This window comes from Aythya marila (genome assembly GCF_965140915.1).
Source record: "Aythya marila genome assembly, chromosome: 3".
NCBI classification, from domain to species: Eukaryota; Metazoa; Chordata; class Aves; order Anseriformes; family Anatidae; genus Aythya; species Aythya marila.
In genome coordinates this window covers 110,316,349-110,343,082 of record NC_139044.1, presented here as the reverse complement: position 1 = coordinate 110,343,082, position 26,734 = coordinate 110,316,349, and the positions used below count along the sequence as shown (strand labels likewise).

General features: G+C 37.9%; 1 protein-coding gene across 14 annotated transcripts in view; it reads right to left on the bottom strand.

Moving 5' to 3' along the window:
- TDRD15 (tudor domain containing 15) overlaps positions 1-26,198 on the bottom strand; it is a 210,791-nt gene extending 184,593 nt beyond the window's left edge. For 3 of the 14 annotated variants that reach the window (XR_014317270.1, XM_082757711.1, XM_082757712.1), the window contains exons 1-2: positions 2,057-2,147; positions 1,398-1,478 (exon numbers count right to left, since the gene is read on the bottom strand). The gene's annotated coding sequence lies outside the window, so the exon portion shown is untranslated. Of the gene's footprint in view, positions 1-908; positions 1,020-1,397; positions 1,479-2,056; positions 2,148-2,827; positions 2,892-6,258; positions 6,314-16,748; positions 19,295-20,877; positions 20,930-23,260; positions 23,408-24,682; positions 24,816-26,002 lie in introns of those variants that run through there. The other 11 variants (XR_014317266.1, XM_082757705.1, XM_082757704.1 and 8 more) reach the window with 10 other exon arrangements.
- Positions 26,199-26,734: the final 536 nt, after the last annotated feature.

Here is a 26,734-nt window from a genome sequence, read left to right as displayed (position 1 = left end):
AAGTATCTGGTGATCTGATCTATATCTAATAAATTCAACCACAGTGCTCTCCAAAGGAGATTCAGAGCATCACTGTACTAGACCTGCAGTTCATTAAATTTACCTGCAAAAGTGTTTCTAGTGTATTTCTTTCTTTTTAATATAGGAATTACCAAGAATGACTTCTCACACTGTGCTCTTTTTATGCAACTTTTCATGTGAAATATTTCTTCAAACCAATGACATCTAATGCTCTGATTTACCTTTTACTTCATCTTTTGAATCATATTCATTACACTATCACATATAGCTTTAGCTTATTTTATGTTTTCTTAATTTCAAGGACATACAGAACACATTATCTATGTCTAACATTTCTGCCATGCCCATCAACAATCAGGTCAAATATGTTTTGTACTGTCTTAACTTGTACTGCCCTGTAACATCTGGTTCTGACAGTTTAAATACCCTCAAACCATTCAAACTATGCCCTAACCTTCATCTATAATTTGGTCTTCAAGATCAGTTTCCATTTTCATCCAAATTTGGACATTTCAATGGATCTGCAATTCCACATTGTTTAAAAAGGCAATACATGCCTATAATTTAACCAAGAAACTCCATGAACTAAGCCACTGTTCTAACCAAGTAATTATGGCAGTCAACATCTGTCAAATGCAAAGACAGCTCATAAACACACGAACTGGGCAAAACATGCTTGATCTATGACTTTTTACATAATGTTAAAAGTGAAGCTTTCCATTTGAACTACAAATTATCAGAACAAGACCTTCCTCATCTTGCAAAAGATTTTTCAACAGAATTGGAATAGAAGCTCTTATCGCAAGCATATATGAAGTAACTAATGATCATACATCTTCAGAAGAAATACTGTTCCCTGTCATTCTTTACTCCACTGTAAAGCTTACCATCATAGAATGGTTTGGATTGGAAGGGACCTTAAAGAGCATCTAATCCCAATCCCCCTGCCATAAGCATCTTCAGCTGAAGCAGGATGAGATGACACTGTAGATACTTGACTTTTCAGAAAATAAAAACAAACACAACCAAAAGTCAAAACTAACCAAAAAAGCCAACACTCTTAGTAAAAACAGTACCAAATCCAGATCCGACTACACCTTCTTTAAGCAACACCCATGCCTTGCACTTTTCCCAGTAAAAAAAAAAAATAAAACAAAATGGTCTTTTCTACCTGCCAGAAACACCTGATCACAACAGAGAGAATCAAATCATAGAAAGTGCCATCACCGATGCTTTGCGAACCTCATTACTTCCACTGTTTTCATTTATGTGTTACAATTTAGGCATCTATGTTTTTTTTGCCAGTTATCATAACCCAAACAGCAGCATCACACTGAAACAATCAGATTTTTAAAGTTCACAAAAACTTTACTCACCTTCTATACCAGGTATGGCTTATACTTTCAGAACATACTTCTTAGAAGCCTCAGGCCTTATAATAGCAGCTCTGCACCTCTCTAAAAGATAATAAATTCATCAGAAAGTACAACTCTTCTTCTCCTCTGAACACTCCTCCCTCCCAAAACACCCTTAAGAAATTCCTTATGCCCAGTTTAATTAAAGTGTTAATATTTCAAAAAACAGAATTACAAGACTGAACCCACCTTCCTAAAACCATAAAAGACCTTTCTTCATTGGAAGTTAGAAAGAAAAAAAGGGGAAAAACAAACAAAAAAAGAAAAAAAAACAAAAAACAACAACAACAAAAAACAGAGCCAGAACACTACAAATACTTGCTAAGCAAGACTGGTCACACAGCTACTCGTTTGCTGAGCTTCGGCCAGCCAAAAATCTATTATCTATTACACATCGCTACAATGCAGATTTAAAAAATGATAAAAGAACTTCTAAAGCACAACCGAAGGTAGGACAGGAGTGAAAGTCTAAGGGAACTGCACATTCATAACAGCAGCAGCTCTGCACAGGGCTAGTTGACAACCTGACATAAGCAGAACGTGAAGCAGGGCTCAAACTCACAACACACACAACACGCAGATGACTGCCACCCCCGATCAGCAGCACCTTTAACACTCACAAGCATGAAAGGGACGTGGGAGAGCCATAACCACCACAGCACGACCATTTCCCACCACCTTAACACCAGACCGACGAGCGATACACCGCTGCCGCCGCTCCTCCCACACCGACAAAATGGCGGCGTACTCACAGCCTCACACACATATACACGTTCTTCAGGGCCGGGGCGGGACTTAGAGTTGATTGACAGGAGCGCCTTAAAGGCTTCCAGCCAATCGGCACAGCGCATAGCTGAGGTGCAGCCTCCATCTTGTGCTGAGTGGGGAGGGGGAAAGGAGGTGGTTGGGGTTTAGTTTGTTGCTCAGGGTCACGTTGTTAGTTTATTTTGTTCGTTTGTTTTCTTACGCTTGCTTTTTGCAGCTGTCTGTCATAACAGTCTTTAACCTTTTTTAAAGATGTCTGTGAATTGTGGGTCATCGAATCTTCAGGAAATACCTTAAGAGGCTTTGAGAGCTTTCAGTCTTTCCCATCATCAAGAATTTCTCCAGAATAGAACTGAGTGCATCTTAATAGGAAGTTTAAATGTCCCGCATCAGCAGGATCTGGTGCATGGAACCTGGGTAGGTTTCTACAAGAAAGCTGAGCTTTTATTTATTTGTTCATTTGCTTATTTATTTAAAGTTTCTTATTCAGAACACAAGTTTACTGAGGTGGTCACAACAAGAAACTTGGTATGAAGAACAGTCTTGCAAGTATCAACAGGTGTACAGTGCTTCTCCCTCACAGTTTGAATGAATTTGTACGTGTGTAATAGTTTCTAAGGGCTTACCTTCACTTTTTACAGCTTTTTGCCACAGGTCAGGGTTCTTGCATTGTAGTTCATATTTTCTAAACTGGCAGGAGAGAAAAGATGCTTTTACAGTAATCTAGATACAGTAATCTCCAAGTACAGTTTATAGTGAAGTCTGGATTATATATATTTAATGTGTTATACCTACTTGAATTAGCCCTAAAACTGAGAGTAGTTCTCAATTCAATTTTGCAGGTAAGTGCTCGTGGCCATGAAATTCTATCTTTTTTTGTAAGGTTTACTCAGAATGAAGAACGTACAGGTCTATCATTGCTACACCTTTATCTTTCTAAACCTGGAGAGAATGCCTAGTGTATTCTTGAATTATTATGTTCCCCCACAGTATGTCATTAATGGCAGACTGCTTTGGAAGAAGCATTCATTGCTTCAGTCACTGCACATGAATTTTGTGCAGTTTGTTTTGTTCCTTGATAGAAAATAAGGGTATATGTGTTCATTCTGAACAGTAAGGTTGTTTACTGTCTTAAGTAATGCAATGCAGAAATGCCCTATGCACTCTCTCTGTACTCCAGTCTTCCCATTTTGTCTCTTTTCAGCTACAGAACCTATATGCTGTTAAACTGGTTTTGACAATCTGAGGTAGCAGCAGGGTTTCACATCCATACTTGTCTTCAGGTAGTTTCTCATGAAGGCTTTCCTGCAGGAGGCATCTTACCCTCCCTGAACACCTCTAACAGGATGTGCAAATTTAAGGAAAATTCTCAAATCTTGCAAATAAATGAGTCTGTAGCTCAAGAAATCTGGAACAGTAATTTTAACCGCTAAGTACATACTGCACTTTTTTCATATAAATCTGTTAATTTGCAAATACTGTTTTATCTGCTGATGTGCAGGTACTGCATTTTGCATTGATATACTGACAAGAGTTTTGGGGTGTTCTTTTAAGAGTAGTCTAAGGTTTCTTGAATCTTATTCTAAAGATTATCACATGTTTAGCTGTTTTAGAGATGGATGTCCAGTGTATTTCTAAAGGTAGAATACTACTATATTTAGCATAGTAATAGATGAATTAATGACTCACAGTACTGAAATTTTCCCTTTTCTAAGGTGTTTGGAAGCAGTTTAACTAGATAAATGTAAGTATTTTACTTGGTGTTAGATTATCAGATTTCACATCCATCACATTGGTCTAATTAGGCTGAGTTAGGTAAGAATGGAGTTCATTAGTATCATGTTTATAGGGAGCAAAGGTAAGACTGAAACTTATAAATAATTTATATTACTGCAAGATTATAAACCTCAGACTGAAATTTACAATCCAAGGTAGCATCTAGTCCTCCTCTTCAGTGCAAAGGGAGAATGCTGCCTCCGTATGGCAATAGGCAAGGAGCAATCTTGAGTTTATGAATACTAAATGTTACAAAGAGATGTGAGGTGGTGCTATGCTTTTATCTGTAATTTAAACAGAAGTCAGTGTTGTTCTCATATTACAATCCAAAATTCACTCCTAAAGGCATAGCACTATCACAATTTTTTATTTTGTAAAGGCAGCAATACCTACACCCTTTCTTACTTAAATTACAGTGGCAATGGCAGCTGTAATATAATAATCTTAGGGCTAGAACAGTCAGAAATGGATTCTTTCAGCATGACTGAGTTTAAAAACTGTGTGCCACTTCCCTGCAGAGCGCCTTAACCATGTGCAGTTATGCATGGTGGAATGCAGTTTGTCCCTCCTTTTTGAAGTTGTGCCACTGTGGCTGGGAGGAAAGGAAAAGAGAAGATGACTGGACAATCTGTCAGGGCAGATTAGATGATGTAGCTTTCTCACCTTTATTATGGGAACAGAAAACAGCTATTTATGCCTTTGTTACAGAACTTCTTTGCATTACTTCAACCAGTGAAGGAATTGTCTTTTCTGATATAGGGTGGCATTTTTTGATAGCTCTTTGGTTTGCTTTGGTATAATTTTTTTTCCTATACTTGGTATCTACATTGAAAAGTGTCAGGTGTACATAAAACATTTAAAAATCTCAAAAATTAGCTCCTCCAATAACATTTCTGAGACGTGAAGTGTCACTAGAGGCCTTTGTAAGCATTCAGGAAGCATATAATGGCCAAAAGCAGAAATAACAGTATTGATACAACCCATAACATCCCTACAGTGAACTTTGAAAAACTTGCAAAATCTACTGAATTTTTACATTTGAGTAGAGAATGTTTTAAAATACTGCTGAAACTGCATGTCAGTTGGTACTAAATCTGAAGTAGTTTTCCCAGTGTTGTTTACTGTGTAAGTGGAACATCCAGCTCTACGTTTTCAGTTCTTCCTCTGTTGATCTTTACAAATGCTGTATTGCTGTTATTCCCACAAAAAGCTATGCTTTCCTTCCTCATTGTTATTGTGAGGTAACCATATTTTTGCTGTTTTATCCAGTATGGAAAGTAAACAAATTCTGGCGAGCTTATTTATATCACATTGACAGAAATAAAAGTAAAATAATACAATGTAAAATAATATGAAAGAAGAATTAACGTTATCTTGTACTTGTGAGGCTTTTCTTTGTTAACAAGTCTTGAATAAAAAAATGTCTATAAGATGAAACTCCTGACGTGAGCCTCACGTATTTTGTATATATCAAAGTAATTAACAAGGAAGCACCTCATGTAAGGCCAGAGTATTAGTCTTCTCTTCAGGAAATTTTTGCTGTTACTGTTACATAGGCCCTAAAAACAGTTAATGAAAAAGTAAAGCTTTTCACTAGAAAAGCTTTTTGTGCTCATGGTATGAGATTGCTGTATGTACGCTCTTTTAATTCTGTAAGAGATGACAATCTGACTGTTTTACTGTGTTCCGTATGCTTTCATGTTGGGTTTCTTGTGAAGAACTGGATATTAGTTTTCCTTGTGGATGGATGGAAGTGTGCTATAAAGAAAGCAAACCTGTTCTTCCTGCTACATGTTAGCACAATATCATAAACGAAGTTCTACTGCCAGCTGTCTGCCAAGACAGAGAACAATGTTGGGGGGTGAGCAACAGCTGAAAATACTCTACTGTTCAGAACTCTCTCTCCCTGGAGGGGACAGAACATAAAACAATGTTATCCTTTATTAAAAAAATAACATGGATGCTGAAACATTACCCTAAGGATGCCTTGTGGATGGCATAGACGTTCATCTCCCAGTCTGAACACCAACAGTAGTCTCAGTAGTCTGCAGCCTTCCTAAAGCACCCTTGGTGGGTGGTAAATGTGGATTTGATTTGATTTGATTTGAGCAGATGGAAAAATCCTGGAGATACATTGCCATCAGGAGGATACCACATAAGAAGAGGTGAGGAATTGTCAGCTTCTCTTCTGTGAGAGTTTTAAAATAAGAGTGAACCTCACTGAATTCCTTGGAGGAAAGGGGGGTGGGGAGTGGGGGGGAGAGCTGGTTAACCACCTACCTCTGTGGAAGGCAGGAGTTGTTATGGTTTACGAGAAGAGGGGAATATGTCCACAGCTGAAGGGAAGAAAATGTTTTAAGACTTCATCCTATACTTAACATTTCCTTTCGGATGATGATTCTGTAAATTATATGCTGACTGGACTGAATCTCATTCTGAAGCACCTGATATTCAGCAAGAATTACGTAAAAATCATAACTGCTTTGATTCCACTGGGGGAGAGGAGGAGAATTAGAAAATACACATTCTAGTTTTAATCTGTTTTCTGGGACCTGTCCTTTATTGTTATGATTATTTCTGAATAATAATATCATAGAACTTACTAGAATATATGACTGTTACACTTTTTCATTTTTAGGGACAGTTTGCTGTAACAAAGCACTTTGAAATTGTCTTCTATAGAATTTGTTTACTGAGTTTACATACTAAAGTTTAGGGGTGGAGGAACTTGTTCTGCATGGTTTGATTCCAGCCCTCTGATTTCAGAGTCTCATGAAAACTTGAAAATAAAACAGCATTTATAATAAAATAAATGCAGCCAATGATGTCTGTTTATTGTATGTGTAAAAAAAAAAAAAAAAAAAAAAAAAGCTTTTCAAAAGGCAAAATAGCATTCCTGTTAATAGCATTTGTGATTGTCTTTTATGAAAGTGTCTTTGAAAGGGAATATGTAGGTGACAGACAGGTAGTGGCAACAGCAGAAATACAAGATACTACAAAATTCTGAAAATGAAGAAAACCCCTTTATTTTTTATTTAAGATTAATCGCACAGAAGATGGAGCACTGTTTCCAGTTTAGGTAAACCCAGGATTATTGTTTTAAATTATTAAATTTACATTAGAAACAGGTGATATAAAAATAATCACATCATTCTGTTAGCTTTTCCAGAAAAGGTGAGGTTGTTGTTGAGAACCTTCAATACTTCAAGATCAGTATACCACTGTTTGTTCTTTCTTTGTCTCTGAAATCAATCCAGAAGTTTTTATGGTTTTGTTTTGTTTTTGTAGTAGTGAGCAGACTTTTTAAGCAGGACTCTAAATGGTCATCTAAAAACAAAAGTTTGTGCACTTTTTTCTATTTTCTTCTTAAAGTGTATCCTCAATGGGTCCTTTTTATGTTTTTGTTAACTCGAGTGATATCCACTAGGTGGCAGGAACAACCACAAGTTTAGCAGAATGCTTGAAAATATGCTTGTGTTAGTTCAGTAGAGGAAGGAGCACTAGAGTGATTAATTCAGCCTGATCTATAATGAACTATGAGAGTGCACGTTCTTCAGAGTTTCACTCGAAGGGTCATCACGTTAACTGCACAATTTGAAACCACTTGAAATATTTTCAGGCAACCTGGACTAACTCTGAAATATATTTAATTTGCTATACCTATTTACCTAGTACACAGTCAGACTTTCATTTCAATTATTTTAGTAAATGACATGTCAATCACACATCATACTTTTTCTATATTGTTATTAATGTATCTTGAATAGTTACTGCTACAAAGATAGTCATTAACTTAGCATATCAAAAAGCAGAGCATGGAGACAGCTTTCATGAAATACTTACAGCAGTAGGTAGTAGTTATTGCTTCTTAAAATGCACATTCTACTTTCAGTGGCAATGACTCTTAGAGAAAGGAGGAGATATGCCCATTGTATCAGACCATACAACCATTTTACAGTTGAAAGAGCAAATTGAGACTTGTTCTTGAACAATGGAACAAAGCATAAAGTAGAATTTCTGTTAATTGGGGCCACCCAAAGCAGATGAGTTTTGTTGTACTAACTACACCATACCAGTACAGCTATGTAGATAAAGTCCCAGTAGTAGTGGTTAGGATGAGTTTCTTTCCTGTGCAATTTCCATGGTGCTGTGTAGTAAGGGCATGCCACTATATCGTCTTCCATGTCAGTTTAACATAATGTAGAGCTGTGTATGAGTATCATAGAATAGTTGTGTTGGAAGGGACCTTTACAGATCAAGGTCAACCCCCCTGCCACAAGTGGGGACTTCTTTCACTAAACCAAGTTGCTCTAAGCCTCTTCCAACCTGGCCTTGAACTCTTCCAGGGATGAGGCATCCACAGCTTCTCTGGGCAACCTGTGCCAGTGCCTCACTGCCCTCAGAGTGAAGAATTTCTTCCTTATATTTAATGCAAATCTATATCAGTTTAAAAGCATTGCCCCTTGTCCTATCACTACATGCTCTTGTAAAAAGTCCCTCTCCATCTTTCTTACAAGCCCCCTTTAAATATTGAAAGACTTCAATGAGGTCTCACTGGAGTGTTCTCTTCTCCAGACTGAATTCCCCAGCTATATCAGCCTGTCTTCACAGGAGAAGTGCTCCAGCCCTCTGATCATCCTTGTGGCCCTCCTCTGGACCTGCTCTAACAGGTCCTCATCTTTCTTGGGCTGGGGGGCCCAGACCTGGATGCAGTACTGCAGGTGGGATCTCACGGGGGCGAAGTATAGAAGGAGAATCACATAACCTCATTAACTTAATCTGCTGTGCGGGTTGAGAGAATCTCAGTCTCCATCTACATTAGCAATTCCTGTGGCATGCTCAGAGTAGATCTATGAAGAGAGGTGATTGGTGCTGATGACCCAGTATCCACATCAAGTAGATTTAAAAGCCAGGGGAATTACTTAAGGTAAGCCCTAGTGTGGTCACATAGACTGGATGCCCACTAGAATTTTGAAAATAATTTTTTGAGTTAGTTTCATTCCAAAGCATTCAAGTTTGCACACACTGAGACAGGTCTGCAGTGCTGATAAAACTGAGGTAAGTGGGGATGGAGATTCACCTCCTGTTTTAAACTAAATTTAATGTAGAAGCACCCACAGGGAATCTACATTTAGCTTCCAGTGGGTAAATTCCCAGTTCTTCATCATGGCAGTGGAAGAGAAAGGCTAATGGAGAGGCTGAATATCGCTACAGGAAGAGGAGTAATCAGCTTCAAAATAGAACTTTAATGATTTTAGTTCTTCAGATTCAAAAGTTCTATTTCTCGTAGTAAATTCTGCATTTCTAAAACATGTAGATCAAGACATCTGGGACTTTTTATATACTGAGATCAGTTTTATCTGAGGGAAGAATTATGTTGCATGTGTGATGGCAATTCTCTTATTATTGAATAATATTTTAACATTAAAATATTGAAATGCATCAGAAATATTGAGTAATAATAATAATTCTGATGCAATCAGAACAATCTATTGCATGTAGTGATGGGTGAATTGTGAGTCGTGGGATCACAAGAACTATAAGGTAGAAAAGAACCCTCTCAGTCGTCTAGTTTTCTCTAAAAAGACAAACCGAATGATCTAACAGGTTTTTAAAATTATTCATTTTTATGGTCCATATCGATTAACTAATTCTGGCTCTAGCCCTACAAGCAGGATATGAAGAAGGAAGTTTAGCCTCTTGCAGAATTTAATGAACACCGTGGGGTGTCTGAAGAGGTACATGTTTTGGGTTATGCAGGTCTGACGACACTTGTATGGTCTTAATTCATGCTCACTTAAAATTTGAGCAGACCTGTGTGTGAATTTTACACATTCAAGTTAAAATCAAACTTTCCACAGTATTAACCAAATAATTGTTTTGGCTCAGACCCTGTCTATGAAGGTATCCACTGGATGCATAAAGTTTAAGGATGGCAGTTTTACCTGTAATCTCTGCACACACTTTTCATTAAAACATGAAAAAAAATAAAATAAAATAAAATAAAACAAAATAAAATAAAATAATAAAGGAAAAGGCTTTGATTATTTAAATTTCCTCATCTCATTGGTTCAGGTCTATAATCTGTAAAAGACCTTTTTATTCAGGAATGTTGATCATCTCTAATTCCTGCTGTAGCAGTGCTCAGCATCTTTTTGAAGCCGAGATCTATGGTTTTAAGCTAGTTCCATGTTTGTTCTTTTTTCTTAAAGGCCTTGCAGTGTTAGACTTCAATGTTAATCATTATATCCATCTTGTTAAATATTTTCTATCTTGTCTCTGTTTACAAACAGAATGAATTCCCTAAAGGTGTTTTCTGGCATTTGTCATCAGTCATTTACATGAAATTTGCAGTCAAAGTGCAAACAATGGCAGTGGTCATTACAACATGTACTTGCTTTTCATATTTTCTGCACAACCTGTTCTCTCATACTAGAACCAGGATGTTCACATGTATGTGTGTGGCCTTTAATACCAGTTCTGTTTTTAGTGAGTGGCCAAATCTTACCTTTGGATAGGTGCAGGAAGCATACTGTTCCCTGAAATGTCTGCATATGTTATTTTACCCACTGAGGTTAGTTTAGACATAGATTTTAAGTTAAAACATCTTAAAACATTTTTTGTTCTTTAATTATTCTCTGTTAAATTTTAGTTATACAGCATAATGCAAAATGTATTTCTGCATGATGGGTCTTTCAGACAATACTGGAAAAGGATGATATACTACAGCAGATTTAATTGCTGCAGGGTGCTGATCCATCCTTGGAATTCAACTACAGGATTTTGTCATCACAAGTATTAAAGGGGCAAAGACAGGCTGAAAATCACAACAGCACCGGGGGAAAATTTTGTCCTTATTAAAGCCAATGGCAAAAGTCCCATTGACTTCACTGGGGCCAGGATTTCACTCCATATATTTAAGGAACAACAAAAAAAGTATTACATGTGTTACTAATACTGTGTGGAAAGTGAAATATATTCTCTTTTTTTTTTTTTTTTTGGTATCTGATTGGCTTTTCATTGTTTTTGTTACAGATTAATTTTGAGTTTCTTGTCCCCTAAAGCACAAAAAATAGATATGAAGTTAACACTTCAATGTCTGATTACACAGTCAGAGTTGCACAGATTGATGAATCTCTTTGAATTTTTCATCTGCAAATTTGAATATAGGATCAAGACTCAAAAGATGACAGTAACATTATTGAAAGATAGAATGTACTCAATAGCATGATTTTTTATGTGAAATTTGCTCACTCTTGACCCAGAGTTTGGCCACTTTCAGGAAATTATGTAAGTCGCACCTCCCAGTCCAGACTTTGTGCTAAGCTCTTTTCCCAGCATTCAGTCTACTCTTAAGTTTTCCCATCTCTGTCATGTAAAGTGGTATTTCTGGGCAGGTGTAGATTTCTGCTTCATATACTTTACTTTTACATGCAATCTAAGCCATGTAAAACACATTCAGGCCATGTACATGCTAGGTTTTTAGTACCAGCTCAATGGCCTCAGTGCAAAACCTGGTCTCATTATGCTCTTCACAGATGTGCTGTGAGGTTTACCAGTGCATTGTACCTTGGTTTCAAAACAGCAACAACTAAAACAGTGGCTAAAAAGGCTGAATAAACATGGTTTCAGTACTACCCCATGGATTTTCATATAAATTCTTACAATAGTACTTTTTTTCTATATCGATTTCTTAGTTTAGAACATTCCCTGTTACCTTATTAAGAAATCATAAGGCACTACTGGATATCATTAACAACGTGTTTCACTTCTACGTTAAGAATGGGTTCCAAATACAGAGAGAGACAGTCATCTTCAAAATGACCACATTTCCAAGGGAAAGTTGTGCATAGTTCATGTACAGGCCATATGTGCACAAAATTAATTTTTCTTTAATTCCCACATACTGCTAAACATCAATATCACTAAAGTGCTTTTACTTGCATTTGATGTAATCCGTGATCATACCTTGACATACTTAATGTAGCAGGGCCACTACATGGTTCTATCTATTCTGTGGATGGAGCTTTAACAATTAAAAGCAAGAATCACAGAATCATCTAGGTTGGAAGAGACCTCCAAGATCAAGGAGTCCAACCTCTGACCTAACACTAACAAGTCCTCCACTAAACCATATCACTAAGCTCTACATCTAAACATCTTTTGGGATGCTTCATTACCTGTGTTATGTTTGAAATATTAAGATGTTATCTCAAGGTTAAATTTAAATAATATTTTCTGAAATGTGTACATGTTATTTTCAGTAGGCAGAGAAAAAAATACCCTAATGGAAATCAGTGACAGATTCATCTGTCATTAAATGATTAAATTCATTAAATGATTAAATTCATTACATTCAGAAAGGTCCAAATTTTATATCACAGGTCTGACTATTTTTTGATGATTCTTATGTGTGGAGTAGTCCTCTGTCACGGGTCAACAAACACTCTTTCAAAAAAGTCCTAGGCGTGATCATAGACTCGTCTTGGGACTATTTTGCAACAGATTTGGATGGACATCAGCCTGGTTTAGAGACTGAGAAAGTTTCAGTAATGAGGGTGCAACTGAATTACAGCAACTGGGTGCAGGGGCAGAGAATAATCTCAGGTCCTGCTTGACATGCTTGGTGCACAGTAGACTCTCTGTGCAGATATCTAAGGACATAGTTTAATTCCCACAAGAAAAGGTACACAGTGACTTTTCTAGGTATTTCATTGTCAAACTGCACTGTCACCACCCTGACTAACGTAAAAGAAGGGCAGCCAAGTGGGCAAACTGCATTTTGGGTTGTATTAAACCACAGCATGGCCATCTGGTGAAACGAGGTGTTTCTCCCAGTGTATTTAGTGCTTGTGGGACCTCACTTTGAATATTGGTTTCAGTTCTGTTCTCTTCAGTTTAAAAGGCTTGTTAAGGTACTTGAAAGTGGCCAGAGGAGGGCAACAAAGCTGGTATTGAGAGCTGGAATGCATGTCCTAAGAGGAGAGGCCAAGGACACTTGGGTTGTGTGGTTTGGAGAAAAGGAGGCCGAGAGGTTACCTCAGTGCTCTCTGCAGCTTACCAAGGAGGGGAAGCAGAGATTGAGGTGCTGGTCTCTGTTCCTCCGTAGCTGATGACTGCAGAGGGAACAGCACAAAGCTCTGCCAGAAGTTCAGTCTGGACATTAGGAAAAATGTCTTTACTGTGAGGGTGGTCAAACACTGGAACAAGCTTCCTGGGGAGGTGGTTGGTACCCCATGGCTGTCAGTGTTCAAGAAGCATTTGGATAATCCCCTTAGTAACATGCTTTTTTTTCTTTTAGCCCTGAAGTGGTTGGGCAGTTGGACTCAATATTTGTAGGTCCCCAATTTCCCTTGTGTCTGAAGAAAATTGCTTTGAAGCTTAACTGACAGGTTGTTTACTGCAGTTTTCTGTGTTACATGGGATAATGCAAGGGACTGGGAAAGGTAGGGGGAGCTTGAGGTCACATTCATGCAAATGGTCATAGTGGTCCATGGAAAATATTTTCTTTCATGTGTTCTGTGTCAGGATGATCTTTCAGTTGAACGGGTCAGTGTGGTCTGCAGTTGAGCATTATCAGTTGATCTGAGCCCTAAAGTGTTTGCTTTGAATAATTCTTATCGTTTTTCCCCCCCAAAGAATTACACAACATGCAATACCTCTAAAAAGTCTTATCAGGAATCTTTTGAAGTAAATAAAATATATTTTTGCCATTTAAGGCTTGACTAAGCAATTGACAAAATATGAAATTATTTGAGAACTGTATGCCAATGGAAGCACATATCCAGCAAGATAAAAATCAGAATGTAAATGTGTATTGAATAGAAGCACATCTGTAAACATAGTAGCTTTAAATGTGATAACATGGGTAAACAGTAGGAAGGATAGAATTGCACAGACTTCATTATGGATTGTGCAATCACGTTGGGGAGCTTAGGCATGTACTTCAGTTGCTAGCCTGCTCTGACACCCACAGTCTCCAAATAGTGTATTTGATGCTTGCTTAAACCATTCTCCACTGCAGTCATACCTTCAGTTGCAGTGTCAGCATACATGAGAGAAAAGCTGCTGTAACTTCCCACAAAATAGCTAGACTGAAAATCAGATTATGTACTGGGTTCTTTGAGTTATAGATTCATAAATGGGTAAAAAATAATAATTGGACCAAAAGATTTTCTGTGAAAAAAACAATTGAAGGTTCATATTTTTCTCAAATTAATATTTTTGCTGTTTTCTGTAGAAAACACAAATACATATATGGGAGCAATTAAAACATTAAAAATTGAAAATCAGACAAAAGTATGAAAAAGTAATTACTTTCTTTACAATCCAGAAGAATGCTAAGAGCTTTGAGAGACTGGGGAGATTTTGAGCTAAATGAAGGAAAAAGAGCCTTAGTAGGATTTTTGTTCCAGTTTTATATTTTCTATGAAGACTAATTGATATGTTTCTGTCACCTTAGCTATGAGACTGATTCAGAACTCTGACCTGATCTGCCTTTGTCCTTAGCTTTGATAGAGGTGAGTGCAACCAGGAAATTTCAGCACTGAAAATGTACATAATGCACTGATACAGATTTTGAAGCTACATCAAACTTAACAGCTTAATTTTTTTTGAGGCTGTGTAGAATTCCTAGATTTCTCTTAGACAAAGCCTTTCTACTTTGCATTTTAAATGTCAAACTGTCTTCCTGGTATCATGTCCCCATCTTGAATCTTCACAGTTCTTTTCAAGCAGACTAACATTTTTTTTCTTTACTGCTGCCACATCAAACTTATTTACCACATTATGTGCCTTAGAGTAACAGTGGTCCCATAAATACCTTTGAAAGCGCAAGTGTGTAGACACCCAGTTATGATAAAGTTATTTTTGCTTATAGCTTTTAATATATAATATTTATAATATAAAATATAATATATAAAATATAATATATAAAATATAATATATAAAATATAATATAATATTTAATATATTAAATGCCTCTAGTTATAGTTTGGAGTTTAATCAGAAAGTTTGACACCCAAATCAAGTGCTAAGTGAGGATCAGGGCTCGGACACAGTGGTGGAATACCAGTGGTTCTCAAAGATCAATTCAGCACACATCCACCTGGACAAACTGAGTTAAAGTTTTGTCTTGAAAGCTTTTTTTTTTTTTCAGCCTGGACAGGAAAAATTCTTATAGAATTAGCCACTAGTGATACTTAGTAACATGTAAAGTGACTGTCATTTTCTTCAAACTAAGAGCAACTTGCAACAAGAAAATCCTACTCTACATTTTTATTTCCAGCTGTTTCAAAATTTAGAAACTTGATAATTAGCATCTCTTAAGTATGCCTGCTGTAGGAAAGATTAAATATTAAAGAAATTCCTATGTGCTTTTGAAATTTATATTTATCTGATTATTTTATTTTCCCTCTTACAAAATGATGAAACATAAATATGTGCTAATTAAGTCTGTTGGTCCAGATGGATTGAGGCCAAATTTCAAGACTGATTTAACACCTGATAAAACAGTGACTTGAGAAAAGGATCCTTGCAAACAAGCCTAAAAGGTATGGATGATTTGATAATTTTCAAGACAAAAAAACAAGCGTCATATACATTTTGCAAACAAGCTTCACAAACAGGTCTGCAGAAATATAGGCTAAGGTGTAATTATGCTAGTCTATGTGACTGTTCTCACATGAACCTTTCCTTGGAATCAATAAAGTCAGTCATGCTTATTTCAGGGAGTGAATCATTGAAGATAAAATGTATAACTAATCAAAAGATATAACAATGTTACACTGAAAAATTTTAGATTAATATAAAAACCTTTTCTTTACATCTGTGGGTACTCCTCATCCCCGTAGTTTATCTATGAATCAATCTCAGGATCAGACGTACCGCAAACACAAAAAACATCTAACAAGTTTTGGAGTGCTTCTCAGAAACAGCAGATTTTTGCGATGAAGTGCACTGCATGTTGACTGTATAGTATAGGCATATATTCATTGCCTATAGGCCTATATCAGAAAAGTAACGTAGATAGTGACTGGAAGTAGGAGGCTTCCATGAGATCAAATTAAAATTTGGGTAAAAACAGGGAGCAGTCTGCATGAATTGATGACAGCATTTCTGTTCCTTGCCTTCAGTTTCAAGTTTCTCACTAATCATTATCTCACTAATCATAATCAATATCTCACTAATCATTAGACTACCTACATGCCTGTCACATGACTGGAAAGAGGACTTCATCCACCTCCAATAAACAGCACATAAAAGCTAGCAGCACATCCAGCCTGCTACTTCTGTGAGGCCTGACAGAAATGGAGGCACTAAAAGTAGGCCAGATAGTCACATAAGACTGTTATAGCCCATTCTCCTCACACTAAGCTCTTTTCATCTAAGCATGGCAGTGACTGTAGCTGTCTTAAACAAAACTTCTACTGTCAGTGGAGTTTAAAAGAATAACGCTATTTTATATTAAGAGGAGAGCAAGTTGCACCTTTATGGAGATTTCAATATGAGCAAAACAACGGAGACATAATTTTTCCAGTAACATCTTAAAATTAGAGAACAATCATGAGCCAATTACTTTTAAATGTACATAGGAGAGCATTAGTAGTATATTTTCATAGCATACTAGGTCCTAGAAAACCACAATGCAGACAGTCACACAGGATTGAAAATACAACAGGAACAAATACAGTGGGAGCTAATAATCAAAAAATGAAGTGACAGCAATGGCTGAGACGGAGAAATTAGAAAGTAGAGAAAAGTCATAAGGAAAGCAAAAAGATAAAGAGAAAAACATGTTTGGGAGACTTACAATTTTAGAAGTTTTAAACAACAAACATGGTCAGTGAAGACATGCTGTAAATAACAATGCAGAATATGCAGAAGTTTTATAGAAATATTTTATTTTCACTTTGGGAAAGTATGCTAGGTGACTATATAAGGTCATGCTCGAGTATTTTCCACTCTAACAGCCACTAATGAAGATATTAAATGTCAGCTATTACAATGCATACTTTCAAATAAGCACATAGGGATGTGCTTGCATCCAAACATTATTTTTTTTAAAAGCTGCTTGAGGAGGTCTCTGTGTTTTTAATGCTGATTTTTATAAGTCTTCAGTCACTTCTTAAGGATTGGAAGAAAGTTAGCATAGTGTCAAGAAGTGGCTATTTTTTTGTTTAGACTGTAGCAAGGTTTCAAAATAATGTTCCATAGCAACTTGAGACACAACTGGGGAGGTGTGTTCTGGGTGTGTTCATTGTAACGTTGGCTAGACTGTAAGCTTCAGAGAGTAGTTAGTATACAATATAGTCCACTATTGGTGGTTGGTTACTAGTGGCTTTCCCTGGGGCTCAGTACCAGTCCTGAAACTATTCAGCACTGCCAGAGTCCAATACCCACTGAAACTCATTTGAATATTCTATTCATGGGGGTTGTAACATTTAATATCAGATTTACTTCTTGAAAGATACTTGATTGTTCACAAGATTTTGATTTAGAAATGCAATAAATGTACTGAAATCTCTGTACAAGCAATTGCAGTGTGCAGTTGGATCACAGTACATTACATTACAAATGTAATTCCCATTATCAGTCTCTATGCTCAACTGTCACAATGCTGGAAATCCCTAGTCACTGGGAACGAACTGGGTTGAAGTCTGCTCAAGCCTGTTGCTGTCTTCAAAGTTATTTTGCTATTTTTTTTTAATTTTATACTCTTCTGTTGAGCCAGCTATTCACTCCCCACATGCTAGTCTGGTTAACACAGAGATGCATTCACACATTCTTAATGAACTCAGGGAGAAACATTTACACCATTAGTTTATCCATTCAACTGTCAATAGCTGTTTATCTAAAACAAAGGCCACCCTCTGGTCCGTTGGTATTGAGGTAGTCAGCTTCTTTGCAACAGCTGTGGTTAGCCCCATCCAATATTACTCTCTAAGCTTAATAGGCTGTGCCCATCTCTACTGAGCATTCTTTCATTTTAGGAGTTTTTTCAGTGAGTCAATTCTACATCTAGGGTTTTAGTCAGTCATGAGCATCTCCATTAACAACCTAGAGGATGGAACAGAATTCACTCTTAGCAAGTACATGGGTGACAGCAAATGGAGGGGAGGAATTGACAAGCTACAGGTCAGGGTTGCTACTGAGAAGGCCTTGGACAAAGTAGAGATGTGGGCTGACAGGACCGTTGTGAAGTTCGGCAAAGGTAATTACAGAGCCTTGTATTTGAGTGGAATGAGACTAATAGAACATTCTGGGATCTCACTTGACAGAAACCAGCGCTGCAGGAGAGGAACTGGTAGAAAAGTTGAACATAAGCCAGCACTGTGCCCCTCCAGCTATGACAGCCTGCTTTATAAGAGGCTGTTTTAGAAAGAGAGCAGCCATCTGGGGTGCTGTGTCCTCTTTGATGAACTCATCCTTGAGATAAATCATAGAATCATAGAATATCCCAAGTTGGAAGGGACCCATAAGGATCATCAAGTCCAGCTCCTGGCACCGCACAGGTCTGCTCAAAGGTTTAGACCATGTGACTAAGTGCACAGTGCAATTGCTTTTTAAATACAGACAGGCTTGGTGCAGTCAGTGACTACATCCCTGGGGAGCCTGGTCCAGTGTGCAACCACCGTCTCGCTGAAGAACCTCTTCCTGATGTCCAGCCTAAACTTCCCCTGCCTCAGTTTAACACCATTCCCACAGGTCCTATCACTGGTGTTTACAGAGAACAGGTCACCTGCCTCCCCACTCCCACTCACGAGGAAGTTGTAGACCGCAGAGAGGTCCCCCCTCAGCCTCCTCTCCTCCAGGCTGAACAGGCCCAGTGCCCTCAGCCACTCCTCATATGTCTTCCCCTCTAGGCCCTTCACCGTCTTCATTGCCCTCCTCTGGACACTCTCCAACAGTTTAATGTCCTTCTTGTACTGTGGTGCCCAGAACTGCACACAGTACTCAAGGTGAGTCCGTACCAGCGCAGAGTAGAACGGGACAATCACCTCCCTCGACTGGCCAGCGATGCTGTGCTTGATGCATCCCAGGGTACGGTTGGCCTTCCTGGCTGCCAGGGCACCCTGCTGGCTCATATTCAACATGCTGTCAAACACAACCCCCAGATCCCTCTCTGCAGGGCTGCTCTCCAGCGTCTCATTGCCCAGTCTGTATGTATAGCCAGGGTTGCCCTGTCCCAGGTGCAGGACCTGGCACTTGCTTTTGTTAAACTTCATGTGGTTGGTGATCACCCAGCTCTCCATATAACATATATGTTATAACATATAAATGGAGCTATGCTCTTCTCAGGAATGACCAGTGGAAAGCTGACGGAAACAAAACACAACAAGGGATATTCCAGAGATATAAAGAACAATACGGAATTTGAACAAATAATAGGACAGATCTCCCAGGAAGATTGCAGAATCGCCATTCTTGAAGATTATTGTCATGGTTTAACCCGGCTGGCAGCTAAACACCACGCAGCTGTTCGCTCCCCCTCCCCCCTCCCTCTCTGGGACAGGGGAGAGAAATGGAAAATGAAGCCCGTGAGTTGAGATAAAGACAGTTTAATAAGACAGGAAAATAATAATAATAATAATAATAATAGTAATAATAATAATAGTAATAATAATAATAATAGTAATAATAATAATAATAGTGCTATCCATAGTAGTACTACTACTAATAATATGTACAAACAAGTGATGCACAATGCAATTGCTCACCACCCGCTGACCGATGCCCAGCCTAACCCCGAGCAGTCCGGCCCCCTTCCCCAGCTAGCCACCCCTATATATTGTTTAGCATGACGTCAGATGGTATGGAATACCCCTTTGGCTAGTTTGGGTCACCTGTCCTGGGTCTGTCCCCTCCCAGCTCTTACTGCACCCCCAGCCTGCCCGTTGGCAGGACAGAGCAAGAAGCTGAAATGTCCTTGGCTTAGTATAAGCACTGCTCTGCAACAATTAAAACGTCGGGGTGTTATCAGCACTCTTCTCATCCTAAGCCAAAACACAGCATTCTACCAGCCACTAGCAAGAAAATTAACTCTGTTCTAACTGAAACCAGGACAATTATTCAAGTCAGCTTGCCCTAAGCAACCTGCTCTAACTTTGAAGTCACCTCTGCTTTGAGAAGTGATTGGACCAGGTGACCTTCTGAGATCCCTGTCAACCTAATCAACACTATTATTCTATGATCTGACCAGAAAAGGGGATCAATCATTCAGTGCTCCACTTCCTGTCATAGTTGATGGACTTTCTTATACACAGTTTGACTGCTAGGATTCTGTTACTGCCAGAAATCAAGATGGAAGAAGGCAGATAAGATATCTACCTAAAATTGTCAAAATCGTTAAACTTTTCTGCAAGAGAACTTGTATGAAAAAAACAACAACTAAGAACTCAACTACAAAAACACTACAGAAACCCTCAAAATTATGAAGGAAATGTAGAGTTAATGGCACAAATTTACATAATATTTGACCTAAGATCATATAGAATATAAGATCTAAGAAAAAAATCTTGTATTTGGATACTCCAAATGTGAAAGATGCAGCTTTTGAAAACACTTTTCAGCTGTCTCAGTCAATGTTTTTAAATGCCCATAATGTCATAGAAATGCCTCTGTGTTCTGAACTCATCTTCAAAATGTTTCATTTTCAGAACAAAAGGACTAATATAGTCTTGAAAATACCTTCTCACCTTAGGTTTTAGTTACTATAGTGTTACTAAGAACATTGTAATTCATGTTTATTTTTAATTAAAATATTCAATGTAACATTCAAAGCATGTCTTCACTAAAATCCTGAATGATTCATACATCATTTTTTGTTAACTATTGGTATAAATGGTAAATAACTGATTTTACTATTATTTGGAAGAAGGAGGACTTCGATGCCACTTACCTATAGAGTATAGCGGTTCTGGGATCAATTAGCTAGCATCACAGTGACAGTTCTGAAAATTGAAAATGGACACAATAATGATAAGATTTTGAATAAATCGCTACTGTTTCCTGGTAACACTCAGGCTTTATCTGGGAGTGGAACAGAAGTCAGTTGTTTTCTTTACAGTCTTAGTCAGACGCATGAGTATTAAAACAGCTGTCGATGACTGTATACTTGTTCACTTACTGTCTCACTTTCCTGATTAAATTAGTAATTCCTCCTCTGTATTTTTCCTTTACATAGTCTAATCAACCAGTGAAGAATGAAGTAATAGGAATACTTATGGTCTCTAGTTAGTGGTAGAACAATTAAACTGTCCTAGATATGATGCTCCAGATTCATTTTTATTAAAGAGACTACAACTCTATCTCCTTGTATTTCCTGTAGACTTTATGGACTTGGAGGAGCTAAGATAGGACAGGCTCTATAGATGAAGTACACTGTAGTTGGTTCTTAGCCAAAAACAACTTTTGACAAGCACTCTTGTGAATTTTTTCAACTGCAAAACCTGTGCAGTATTTGTACAGGGAGCAAGTAGTCTTATCAGTAGTGCTGACTCTACCAGTGTTTATCAGTATTGTGCATGTAGGTTAAAACTAGTGTCAGTAAGTGAATGAACTCAAGCTTGAAACCAGCGTCTGCCTGTACCTCCTGTTTATCCCAGTCCTTATCAGAGAAGTTATAAAGAAGCTGTTTTTTCTGAGCCCATTTGGATTATAAAGAAGCAGCAAGAAACACCATGCTTTTATTACTAGGATCCTAGATACCTGGACTTTGTACGTAACAAATCTCTGTTGGCTGCAACCTTTGCACAGCATAATAAATACGTTTGCTGCGTGGCAATGAGCTCATAGAATTAGTAGCAGAAAAACAAAGAAATGTTTTGAAGTTAGTCATGTAAAACTACTCTTAAATACAGAAGGAACTGCTGCTTTATAGCCAGTGTATGCTCTAATTGATTTGAATACGTTTTTGTTTGTTTGTTTGTTTGTTTGTTTTTCCTGATAAAAACAGAAAATATACACAAGATTTTCATAAATTTCCCCTTGGAAATTGTTAGTCAAATAAACATTTCCTGTTCCTATGGTATTAGCAGTCAGAATTTTAAGGGAACGAGCCTGGAAAAGAATTTCTTAAAGCATCCAGGAAGCTAAGTACAAGTGGCATACATGTAATCACATAAACTAGTGACATAAATGGAAGACATTGGGTGCGTTTTTTCATCACAAGATAATTAAATGCTTTTGGAAAGCTGTCTCTAGGCTTTAATCTATTTTCATAAAATCATAGAATAAGAGAACAGCTTGGATTGGAAGAGACCTCAAAGATCATCCAGTTCCAACCCCCTTGCCATGGGCAGGGATGCCACCCACTGGATCAGGTTTCCCAGGGCCTCCTCCAACCTGGCCTTGAACACCTCCAGGGATGGGGCATCCACAGCTTCTCTGGGCAACCTGTGTCAGTGCCTCACCACCCTCCATGTGAAGAATTTCCTTCTAACTCTAAATCTCTTCTAGTTTAAAACCATTCCTCCTCATCCTGTCAATATCTGATTTTGGAAAAAGTTGCTCTTCATCTATTATATAAGTCCTTTTTAAGTACTGAAAAGCTGAAATGAGGTCACCCCAGAGTCTTTTGTTTAGGCTGAATATCCCCAGCTCTCTCAGCCTTTCTTTGCAGGAAAGGTGCTCCAACCCTGTGATCGTGGCCCTCCCCTGGGCCCTCTCTAACAGCCCCACATCCTTCTTGTGCTGGAGGCCCCCAGATGCAGTGCTCCAAGTGGGGCCTCGCAAGGGCAGAGCAGAGGGGGACAGTCACCTCCCTCTACCTGCTGGCCACTCCTCTGCTGATGCAGCCCAGGGTGAAGTTGGCCTTCTGGGCTGCAAGCACGCACTGCTGGTTCATGTCAAGCTTTTCATCCACCAGAACCCCCAAGTCCTTCTCCCCGGGGCTGCTCTCAATGAGTTCTTCACCCAGTCTGTCCTCAAGTCTGGAATTGCCCTGACCCAGGTGTAGTACCTTGTACTTCGTCTTTTTGAACCTCATTAGGTTTCTGTGGGCCCTCTTCTCAAGCTTGTCCAGGTCCCTTTGGATGACATCCCTTCCTTCTTTTGTATCAACTGCACCACTCATCTTGGTGTCATCTGCAAATTAGCTGAGGGTGCACTCGATCCCATTGTCTATGTCGCTGATAAACATATAAAGCAGCACTGGTCCCAGGAAATGGCCCCTGCGGGACACTGCTCATCACCGGCCTCCACCGGGACATAGAGCCACTATGAAGGTGCGACCTTCAAGACAACTCCTTTTATATTGAATGATCTGCCCATCAAATCCATACCTCTCTAATTTGGAGATCTGGATGTTATATGGGCCTTACAGAAGTCCAGGTAGATGACATTGGTTGCTCATCCATTGTCAGCTGATGGAGTCACTCCATCACAGAATGCCACCAGATTGGTCAGGCATGATTTTCACTGTTTTTCATCTGTTTTAGAATAGAAACAAATGCAAGATATTAGAAAATTACTCTTTTTTTTTTTTTTTTTTTTTTTCTTTACAAAAGCAGTCCAGGTGTGGATTTCAGAAATATATATTATTGCCAGAATTCAAACTAGCCTAGTTATTTTAAATACATATTATATAGGGATGTAGTGCAAAACAATGCACATAGAAGTGTGTTGGACTAAAACAAAGCCTGAATTTCATACATTTGCACTCAAAGGGCAAGGTAGAGAAAAAAAAAAAAAAAAAAAAAAAAAAGACCTTCAGGCATATGAAGCACAATGCAGTTGGGATTTTAGGTAAGTAAGTTCATCAGAGTGTTTCATATAAATCTTATTTGGGCACCTGAGATTTTGTGGGTGCTTATTATTTTACTGAAAACTTACTGTGGTGCTGAAAATGTTACATGTTCCCTGAAGCATCACCACCTTGGCTTTCCAGTGCCTGTCTCTCCTGTAAGACTGTTTATGATTTACAAACAAGGCATGTCTATTTCAGCTCCTCTGGGAGGCCAATTCATTCAGTGCTCTTTCAGCACCCCTAACACACATGGACAGTATTTATTTCATCACACAGTACAGCAGTCACAGATAGTTTCACCTGAAACAGCTGGACAGCTGGAGTAAGCATCAGACTTTTGTATAGCAGTCTAGAGAGTTAAACCAATTGTCCAGGAAATGGAAGTCAGGGTTTCCAGACTACTTTGTTCAGGCATGTTTCATCTGATTTGCTTAGCTTTCAGGTGACTGCTCTAACCATTAGCTGATAGATAAAAATGCAATGGGAACCAGTCACCACCCCTTGTACTAGATAATTACCTAAGTTAATTTGAAGAACCTCCTATTTTTACTTCTACTCAGCTGTTCTGTGGGCATAGCCCTACATTTCATGCTCAGTTAAAATTCCTACCTAGATAAGAAGTCCTGAACAAGCAAAGAATACCAGGCTAAGATCTGTCCTTAAAATGGTAATTAACAGGCTAACACTGTCTTTTAACAATAGTGATAATTATAATAATAGTGATAACATACTGATTCCTTGAATTAAAATCAGCTTTAAATGCATTTCAGAGAAATTACCTTGAATCTTACGTGTTCTTTGATGGAGGACACATTTTAAATCTTGTGCTTTCCAAAATTCACAAAATAAAAGCAAAAAAAAACAAAAAACAAAAAACAAAAAACAAAAAACAAAAAACAAAAAACAGCAACCAAATCACTCAATAGAGTCAAGGAAGCAGAGAAGCAGCTAAACTTACCCAGTGACAGCTGACAGTGTTGCAAGGGTAAGAAGAGATACAAGACACACCTTTAAGTTATTATTCTAGCTATTTCTATTATGAGGAAGAGACACAGGAATAAGAATACAGTAGAGATGCAGGTAGTTACTCATACTACCCAACCTCAGGTGCCTTATCTAGCTATTTTGTCTCCATTTTCAGATGTTCAGCAGTGAAAGATGAGAGCCTCAAAAACATTGTATGTTTTCAGATGACCGGAAGATGCAACTGCATTAATTATTTAGCCTCAATCCAACATGTGCTTCTGAAGCAAACCCTTACTCTGCTTTGATTCATATTTTCAGACTGTCTCAAAGAATACAAACTGGACTAATTTCAAATGAAATTAAAGCAGGGATGCACCGTAAGCTATTCAGTCCTAGTTTATGTTCAGTCTCTGGGGGCAAATTGAAATTAATCTGAAGTCCACAAAAATGTGTGTACTCTGGCTATTAGGTCCTCAACATAAATAATTTTGCTCTGTGTTCCACTCCTTTTGATCTGCAGTACTTGCTAATGAAAGAATATCTTGATTCACCCCCATCTTTCTACTGAGTATAGGTGAAGCTAGAAAGATTTTTCAGGTCTGAGAATAAGTGGCTGAATAATCCCAGTCTCATTTTTTCTTGTTTACTCATTAGCCACCAAAGAAGTCTTCAGCTGCTTATTGTCAATGTGTGACAAAGTTTAGTTCCACAAAAGTACTACGTTTGAAAATCAGACATATTTCTGCAATCAAAGTACCCTGTAGCTTAGAAAAAGAAAGCTAAAATAATCTCAAATAGACTGAGTTTTGGGCTATACTGGTGGTCAGAAATGGCTAAAACATTACAGCTTTGAGAAGCAGTAGATGTGAAGTACAGATGGATCATAAGGATTGTAACCATGTTGGTCCATTTTGGAAATCTCTGACTAGTTGGAAACCCCAAATACTATACTTACTAAAATTAAATAGAAAATAAATATTGGTGTTCAACCTTCAACTCAAATATATGCTCAATTTATTCTGGCTTAATTTATTTTGAAATAATTTATTTCATATCAGATAAGCTGATCTAGCTGTCAGCATACATATGCTTAACCCTAAGGAAACATGGACTTAACCCGACGTTAGGTTTCATTTGCTGCAAGCTAGGAGTGAGCACATGGAGAACTACTCTGGTAGTTGTCTGTTGACTAAACTTGTCTGTTTGACTAAGCCTTTAGTCTGTTCCTAGTGGATAAGCATTCAACCATGAGAAGAAAAAAAAAAAAAAAAAAGGTCATTCAACCATGAGAAAAAAAAATATAGCCACTTACCTTACATGTTATTACCTCTTTTCTTTACGGTAACGGGGATTGATATGTTTTATAATTCACTATAGAGTAGCAGGAAGAATGGTTCATGGCTTAAATTATACTGAGCTGCAAAACCCAAGATTTTGAACCATCAAAAATAGTTCTGCAATTTAAGAAACAACACTACCATACACCTCTTTGTAAACTAATATTGTGACTCGTGCTTGCATTCAGAGAAACAAAGGGTTACTGGTGAGGATAGCAAAATAATCATTGTAGAAACAGTGGTCACCAAATAAATGTTTAACTAAAATAAATTTGCCCTAGATTTCTTTGGCAGAATAACCAGGACACTGAAAAGTACACAGTGGTCTTCCCAGCACTTTTTAGTCCCCCTTTTTTTGAGAAATTGAAGGTTTAAAGAGCTCAATTTTCTAAATATTTTCACTTTTTTTTTTTTTTTTTTAGAACTTGTTCATGAGAAATTCTTCTTAGATCTGTGGAGGGTTTTCTAGTAAAATTTTTCTGCTTTTGTGAAAGGCTTTTAGAAACTTACAAAATATGTGATGAATCTCAGTCTGAAAGATCCAACTTTGGAGTAGCTTTTTGTTTGTTTGTTTGTTTGTTTTATGCTGCATCTTATCTATAAATCTTAGTGGCTTCAACATACTGTTGGAGGGAGCAGAAATGCAAACACACCACTGGAAGGGTTCATGGCAACATGGTACATGACTGCTTTTAGCAAAAGAGATC